This window comes from Agrilus planipennis, unplaced genomic scaffold (assembly GCF_000699045.2).
Source record: "Agrilus planipennis isolate EAB-ADULT unplaced genomic scaffold, Apla_2.0 scaffold58, whole genome shotgun sequence".
NCBI classification, from domain to species: Eukaryota; Metazoa; Arthropoda; class Insecta; order Coleoptera; family Buprestidae; genus Agrilus; species Agrilus planipennis.
Genome location: NW_020438916.1, coordinates 836618 through 844448, shown reverse-complemented (window position 1 = coordinate 844448; position 7831 = coordinate 836618). Strand labels below are relative to the sequence as shown.

Sequence of the window (7831 nt, the reverse complement as noted above, 5' to 3'; positions counted from 1 at the left end):
ATATTTCTATTTATGTTTTTATTTAATTGTTTCAAAATTTATTTCTGCAAACTTAATCAATTTTTATTTATAACAGTACCGGATGTACACAAAAAAGAGTGAAATTCGAAGGAATGAAGCCTGTCTGGATTACAGTGGCCAAGAAATCATATTGTATCCATGCCACGAGTCAAAGGGCAATCAGTTCTGGGAATACGATCCTGATAATGTACTTCTTAGGCATGGGAGCAGTCAAAAATGTCTGGCCATCAATGCTGCAAAGACAAAACTCTCCATGCAATCCTGCGGAACTGACATCGAAAGGCAAAAATGGAAATTATGATGCTTCAATACTGCGAAAAACTGATTTTAAAAAAATATCGCGCAATTGTAAATAATATTACTTGTGTGATTTTCTTTTTTATCATAGGCTTGCTACCTAGTGTCTGACATGAATGAAGAAAAGAATCGAGACATACAATGTGCTCAATTTATTGTTAATATTATATTATTGTAGGTACCTAAGAATTTCGATGAGTGTAAATGATACATCAAAATCGGTTTGTCAATTCACCTGCTAACTATCACTTATTTACATTGCATTCAGTATTAAAAATATATTTTTTTGACAAGATACACTGCCAAAAAAACTTTCAGAAAAGATAATCACTTATCAATTAGTAAATATTAATATTTCTGTAACAATAAACAACAGGAAATAGTAAATTTAATGTGGGATGAAGATGATTACGAGAGTGAGAGTTTGAATGTGGTTAGAATGAAAGCGAGAGTAACTGTGAAAGACTGAGGATGAGGAAGGAGTTTTGTTAGGGTTTAAGAGAGCAAGAGAAAGGGTGGATGAGTAAGAAAAAGTATGTGTGACATGGCTGTGGTGGGTGAAAAGGTAAGAGTGGGAATTAGTATGTGTATGGAAGGCAGGGGGTGAAAATGAAATGTAAGTGTAAAAGTGAAGGAAAATGGATGTGTGAGGGTACATATGAGTGAAAGCTAGAGTATTAAATAGGATGTGTATATGCATATAAGAACTGCATGTGAATGAGTGAAAAAGAAGGATTGAACGGGATTGTATGAAAGTCTGAATGGGGTGCTTCATGTATGAGAGAATCAATGTGAACGAAGATGTGAGAATTGAGTAATGAATAGGGATGCCTTACAAATGAAGGAACGAAGGGTGGTGTGAGTGAATGAATCGACAAAAGATTGCAAATACGTAAGATGGTGTGAGAAAGTAAATCCTACAACTTCACTCATTCATCCGCTAACAGAATACCCCCATTATGGGGTTATGAGAGAGGTACAAATGTTTCAGTAATATTGCAGCTAATTTGTATTCTCTTGTTCTGTTTTACAGATTAGCCTGTTATGGAAAGCATACTGAAGTTTCCTTGAATATTACTGAGTGTCCCCAAATAGATCGTGTACGGTGATGTGTTCTTACTGCACTTCGTTTACCCTTGTCGTCTTCACATGGAAAATTTTTCTACATAGGTATTTAAGGTAAGCATGTGTGCCCAAATTAGAATTTTACATTAAAATAAGATGATGGATACTGGTTACCGAGGCTTACTAATATATAAGTTTTTCCTTTTGTACCATTGTAATAAGAACTTCTCTAGTGCTCAACATTATTATTTTACATTCTGTTATCAAATTGTTTACTAGGGAAACTAGAAACAATTTATTTCAAAGGAACATTATTAAAACTCTTGGGATTGCAATGCGATGGGAGAATAAAGTAGCAAAAAATCAGTAAAACATTACAGAACATTGTTGATTTACAACTTTTATTTCGTTTTATTTACTTACTACACTTAATTAATTCATTTTTTATCCGTTTTTGCAGACTATCTTATAAGCAGGAAGTTTTTTTTTATTCTACCCTGTCGTGTCATTTTTCTTGGAATATGGACATTGGCCTGCTGTTAACATCTTCATTTTGCAACATTATGCAATTAATCTTCAACGAATGATTGAGAGAGCACCTTGAAGTTAATTTGGATCCCAAATTGTCTGCAGTGGCATCACTTTTCCTGGATTTGCATTACTGTTTGCACTTGTTGACTTTGGCACATTGTAATTAATATAAGGTGAGAATACATAACATAATTAACATTAGTTTCTCATTATTAATCTGTTACCACCCTATCTGTTTCAGATCGCCGGTGGAGAAGATAAAGAANATATGTGGTAATTAGGGGTGAGTATTCCTTTTAATTTTTAAGTAAGAAACAATATTTCTAAATTTAGCTCCGAAGGAAGAGGTGACAAACTTTGTGCAAAACATTTTTGTTTGATGTATTTAGATTTACTTGGCACTTGAGTATAATTAATCAAACACTTATTTTGGCATTTCAAGAAATTCAATGTATGGGACCTTAAGTAGTCGGATTTACTTGAAACTTGGTCTTAATGCTCACTGATACAATTAAACAAACGCTTACTTTGTAACTTGCAAAAATCAAGTATTAAATGGGAAATAGGTTTGCTACGTTTGTAGGTTTTTAAAGGTTTAAAAATCGAAGTACTTTTTGTGGACGAAAATTGGCCAATTTGTTGGTGAAATATTGTAATTTGTTTATATCAACAGACATGAATAATTATTGTCATAACTTTTTTTTGATTTTTTAATAGTGTAATTAATATTTTTTTTTGTCTATTTCTGCAGATCGTTCAACAAATGAGAGAGAATGTTCAAGTTGATTGTATCGAAACAACCAACGTCTACAATGATGTCGTTCTAGGATTATATTCTTGATTTGCTGTTTTCGTCTTTACTTTGCAGCATCATGCAGTAAATTTTCAACAGATAAGTGAGACCAAGAGGAAAGTTATTTGAATTCCACTGAAAGGACAAGCTTTCTGCTAGGGTATTCTTCCTGGATTTGGTTTGCTTTTTACACCTGCAAACTTTGGAACATTGCAGTCTACTGTTCATTAAGGTGAGAATATTTGATATAATGAATATCAATTGCTCGTTATTAATCTTTTTATTTATTTTGCATGGTTTTTTATTAGAATTAATTGTTTATTTTGCATAACTAATTCATTTTGTTCGAATTAGTTTTTTATTTTGCATGTTTTTGAGTAAGAAGTGTGAATGGGGTTGAACGAGTGAATGAAGGTACGAATGGGGGTGTGAGATTGTAAATCTTGTACCCTGAAAGAACGAAGGTATTATCATGTACGAATGAGACTGACTGACGCTACGTCGCCATTTCATAATTTGCAGCTTTACTTGGTTTTGTTAGACAAAAATTGCGTTTTAATTTTCATGTATTGTTCATTAATATTGCAGCTAATTAGTTTTCTCTTGTTCTGTTTTACAGATTAGCCTGTTATTGAAAGCATATTGAAGTTTCCTTGGATATTACTGAGTGCCCCCAAATGGATCGTGTCTTCACATGGAAAATTTTTCTACATATTTAAGGTAAGTATGTGTGCCCAAATTAGAATTTTACATTAAAATTAGATGATTGATACTGGTTACTGAGGCTTACTAATGTATAAGTTTTTCCGTTTGTACCATTGTAATGAAAACTTCTCTAGTGCTCAGCATTATTGTTTTACATTCTGTTATCAAATTATTTACTAGGGGAACTAGAAACAATTCATTTCACAGGAACATTATTAAAACTCTTTGGATTGCAATGCGATGGGAGAATAAAATAGCAAAAAATCAGTAAAACAGAACATTGTTGATTTACAACTTTTATTTCGTGTTATTTACTTACTACACTTAGTTAATTTATTTTTTATCCGTTTTTACAGATTACCTTATAAGCATGAAGTTAATTTTTATTCTACCCTGTGGTGTCATTTTTCTTGGACTATGGACATTGGCCTGCCGTTAACATCTTCATTTTGCAACATTATGCAATTAATCTTGGACGAATGATTGAGAGAGGACCTTGAAGTTGATTTGGATCCCAAATTGTCTGCAGTGGCATCATTCTTCCTGGATTTGCATTACTGTTTGCACTTGTTGACTTTGGCACATTGTAATTAATTAAGGTGAGAATACATAACATAATTAACATTTGTTTCTCATTATTAATCTGTTGCCGGTGGAGAAGATAAAGAAGACCCCGTAGTTAAAATACTTTTTTATTTTGCATGTTTTTTGTAATTTGAATTAATTTTTTTTTGCATGCTGATTTTAGTTTATTTTATTTGAATTAATTTTTGATTGTAGATGTTGTTATTGTTTTTAGTTGTAGTCGTTATTACTGTACTAACACGTTTTGTAGTCGTAGTCTAACATGTCTCTTGCTTACCTCTTCGCTTAGCTTACTGCATATTCTTCCTAATTTGCTTTGCATTTACCCTACGAGTTCTACATGATTCAACGTTTCGTTATCGTGTGTGTTTCTTCTCACCCTTGTGGAATTAGGGAGGGCCTCCCCGAACGACTTCCCTTNAGGAAGTAACGCTAGAGTAGACTCGCGAAAAGTGTATAAGACACTTTTAAGATCAACTAAATAGCTAAGCCCAAGGGAAGTCGTTCGGGGAGGCCCTCCCTAATTCCACAAGGGTGAGAAGAAACACACACGATAACGAAACGTTGAATCATGTAGAACTCGTAGGGTAAATGCAAAGCAAATTAGGAAGAATATGCAGTAAGCTAAGCGAAGAGGTAAGCAAGAGACATGTTAGACTATACTACAACTACTAAACGTGTTAGGAAGTACTACTACTACTACTACTACGCTACTACTACATACAAAAAAAATAATAAAAACATCTACAATAAACAATTACTTCAAACAAAATGAAGAAAAATGGGCATGCAAAATAAAAACTAATTCAAATAAAATAAACTATAAAAAAAAAAACATGCAAAATAAAAACCTAATTTGAATAAAATGAACTTGATGAATTCTACTACGTAAGAGCATGCAAGATAGAGAATAATTTTAACTACGAGGTCATCTTTATCTTCTCCAACGTCGATCTGAAACAGATACGGTGGTAAGAGATTAATAAGGAGCAATTAAAATTAATTATATCAAGTATTCTCACCTTAATTAACTGTAGACCATAATGTTCCAAAGTTTGCAGGTGTGAAAAGCAAATCAAATCCAAGAGGACTGCCAATGCAGAAAATTTGTTATTTCAGTGGAATTCGCATAAATCTTCAGTTGTTCTCACTCATCACTTGAAAATTAACTGCATAATGTTGCAAAGTGAAGACGAGAACAGCAAATCAAGATTGTAGTTCACCAAAGGCAGCACCATTGTAGATATTGTTTTAGTACCATCAACCTGAACTTTAATTCTCTCCCATTTGTCAGACGATCTGTAGAAATGGGCAAAAAAAAGTATTAGTTATACTATCAACTAAAGATTGTAGTTCACCAAAGGCAGCACCATTGTAGATATTGTTTCAGTACCATCAACCTGAACTTTAATTCTCTCCCATTTGTCAGACGATCTGTAGAAATGGGCAAAAAAAGTATTAGTTATACTATCAACTAAAGAATGGATGTTTAAATTAAGTAAAATATGTCATATAATTAAAAACATGAACAAAAACGAAAGCAAAACAGCTAATTATAAAATGGCGAGATGTCAATATAGTCATAGATATCTAAATGTTAAAGGCTATAGAAATAACCGTAGATGTACGATGTCAATTTATACAGTGGACAATAGATAGTTAAAAGAGAACTCCATAGATACACGATAACATCAATTTATGCTGTGAACAATAGATAACAGAAGTAAAACCGTAGATGCCACAGATCGCAAATTACTATGAAAACTAAGCAACTTGAATATAATAGAAAAACAATTGCTTACCTGGAGGATTACTCTACGGTACTCGAGATTTATTCCTAAGCGTTGATAAAAAGAAGTGTCTCTTAACAATAACCACACATCGCATTGCAACCTTATATGTTACAGCGTAAATCACTGTATATATTTTCTAAAAATCGCACCTTTCACAGCCAAGGGGCAGGAACATTAAAGGGGCTCCAATTCTTCAGGTTTTGAATCCTCTTTACTTTTTGTCTCCTTCATTTAACATGTTTAAATGGCATCCTGTTGAAATAATTTAATGTGAGCTTCATTTTAAATATGTTTTAAAATATTAAGAACCATAACTAACACTAATCAAACAGTAGACTATTAAAATCAATACATAACTATCACAATTCAGAAGTGTAAAAATTTATAGTGGCAATTATTGTCAAACAAATGGAATACAAGATTTGGAAAATAATGAATCATTTCGTAAGTACAACTTAATAAAATTATTAAAGATTTCTTACCCTTACCCTTTCTACAAACAACCCATTTCCATAACCAAGCGAAACATGCATGATTGGAGACCTTGCTTCTCCACATTTCCCCTTTGATTTACCTTCGCCATGTACATTTATTATGTTTTAATATAAGCCTGTCAAAACAATTTAATGTCATGAGTTGTATGTTTACTAGATTTATTATTAATAATTACCATTGTTAGCACCCTGTGTCCTATGAATTTTTTGACCAGCTCATTACAAGCATTCTTGAAAATAAAAACATGTCTGGTTGCTAGAAGTAGTTTTTCCATTGAATCCAAGGATATCATCTCAAAGCAAGTCTATTTATAGAAAAAAAAAATAAGTCATTAAAACCCAACAGGGCAAAAGTAATAATTCTTTTAACAAAACAGAATAATTCAGATTTATTTTACATATTTTGTCTATAAAACGAAGGCAAATTTTCGTGGCGTGGTCACATCATGAAAAATCTGCAATCATCCCCTAAATCTGTTTTCAAAATTCAAAGATTCTAACAAAACCCTAATTATTCAGCCTCAAATAAACTAAGAATATACTACAATTAACATTAGATGAGTGAACGGGCAAAACGCCAAAATAGACCTATGCTGGAGCACGAGGCCAACACGCTCATTCCCATAAAAAAAAATTGAAGCAACGCTAATTGAAACCAATCAAACGCTAAATTGAAACGTATTCCACACAATCAAATGAAATTTGAATAAGTATTAGGGCTAAATACCTTCAGGTGTCGTTTCTATTTATGAACAGCAAAAATGGTGACATGCCTTCCTTTCCAAAAGCGAAGACAAAATGATGATTGATGATGATCGTAGTTCGTAGATAATGAACGAAACGAGCCGGAAGCCCATAGATGAAAACTTCTTCTATACCTATAATCCATTGATAATTGATTTCATAGATGCGTTCAATTACACTAACTCAGTTTAATTCGTAAATTAATAGAAACTGATATACCATTACAGAAAATTATCCCAATAAAACTGCAAAACTTAGTGTATTTTAACTACTTGTATCAATTTCTAAAAATTAATACAGTCTTTCGAAGCAAATTAATTAAAAATAATATTAATGTGGACACTTCGTTAACATATGAATGGCGTATTCATGGGTGTATTTAAATCACGTTTTAACACGTAATAATATATTACTGTTTCTTCTGTTTCGTCTGTTCAAATTATATAAAATATTTTATTTTGTACAAGTGTATTTGTTACATTCAATATTTTTTTTTACTATTCTTTCACCTGTTATTAATTCTACACTTAAAAATTCGCAGGTTCTTATGTTAAGGTGAAAATGGACAAGTAACAATGTATTTCCTTTTTTACAAAAGAAACAATGTGTTTTCTTTTATGAAAAAGGAAAATTGCATTGTTTCTTATCCATTTTTCACTTTAACTTGTACAATAGGTAACTAACACATTTAAACTGCGCGCCTTTATTATTTAGTATTGACTAAACCTGCCGGAGGGCGTGCAATTCAGCGCATTTCGAGTTAATCATCTATTATCCTTTGTATATCTATTATCTATGAGTTA

At 32.2% G+C, this 7831-nt stretch overlaps 2 long non-coding RNA genes across 3 annotated transcripts; one reads left to right on the top strand and one right to left on the bottom strand.

Moving 5' to 3' along the window:
- Positions 1–2277: 2277 nt before the first annotated feature.
- On the top strand, positions 2278–4325 carry LOC108739191. Its single transcript, XR_001938102.2, has 3 exons — positions 2278–2939; positions 3327–3427; positions 3769–4325. It is a non-coding gene; the product is annotated as an uncharacterized LOC108739191 (long non-coding RNA).
- A 1015-nt stretch (positions 4326–5340) lies between these two features.
- Positions 5341–7371, bottom strand: LOC108739192. 2 transcript variants are annotated; one of them, XR_003230951.1, is made up of 5 exons: positions 7012–7371; positions 6461–6589; positions 6273–6400; positions 5800–6042; positions 5341–5431 (listed from the first exon to the last, which is right to left on the bottom strand). It is a non-coding gene; the product is annotated as an uncharacterized LOC108739192 (long non-coding RNA). The 2 variants fall into 2 exon arrangements; XR_003230950.1 differs by having other exon boundaries at positions 6279–6400.
- Positions 7372–7831: the final 460 nt, after the last annotated feature.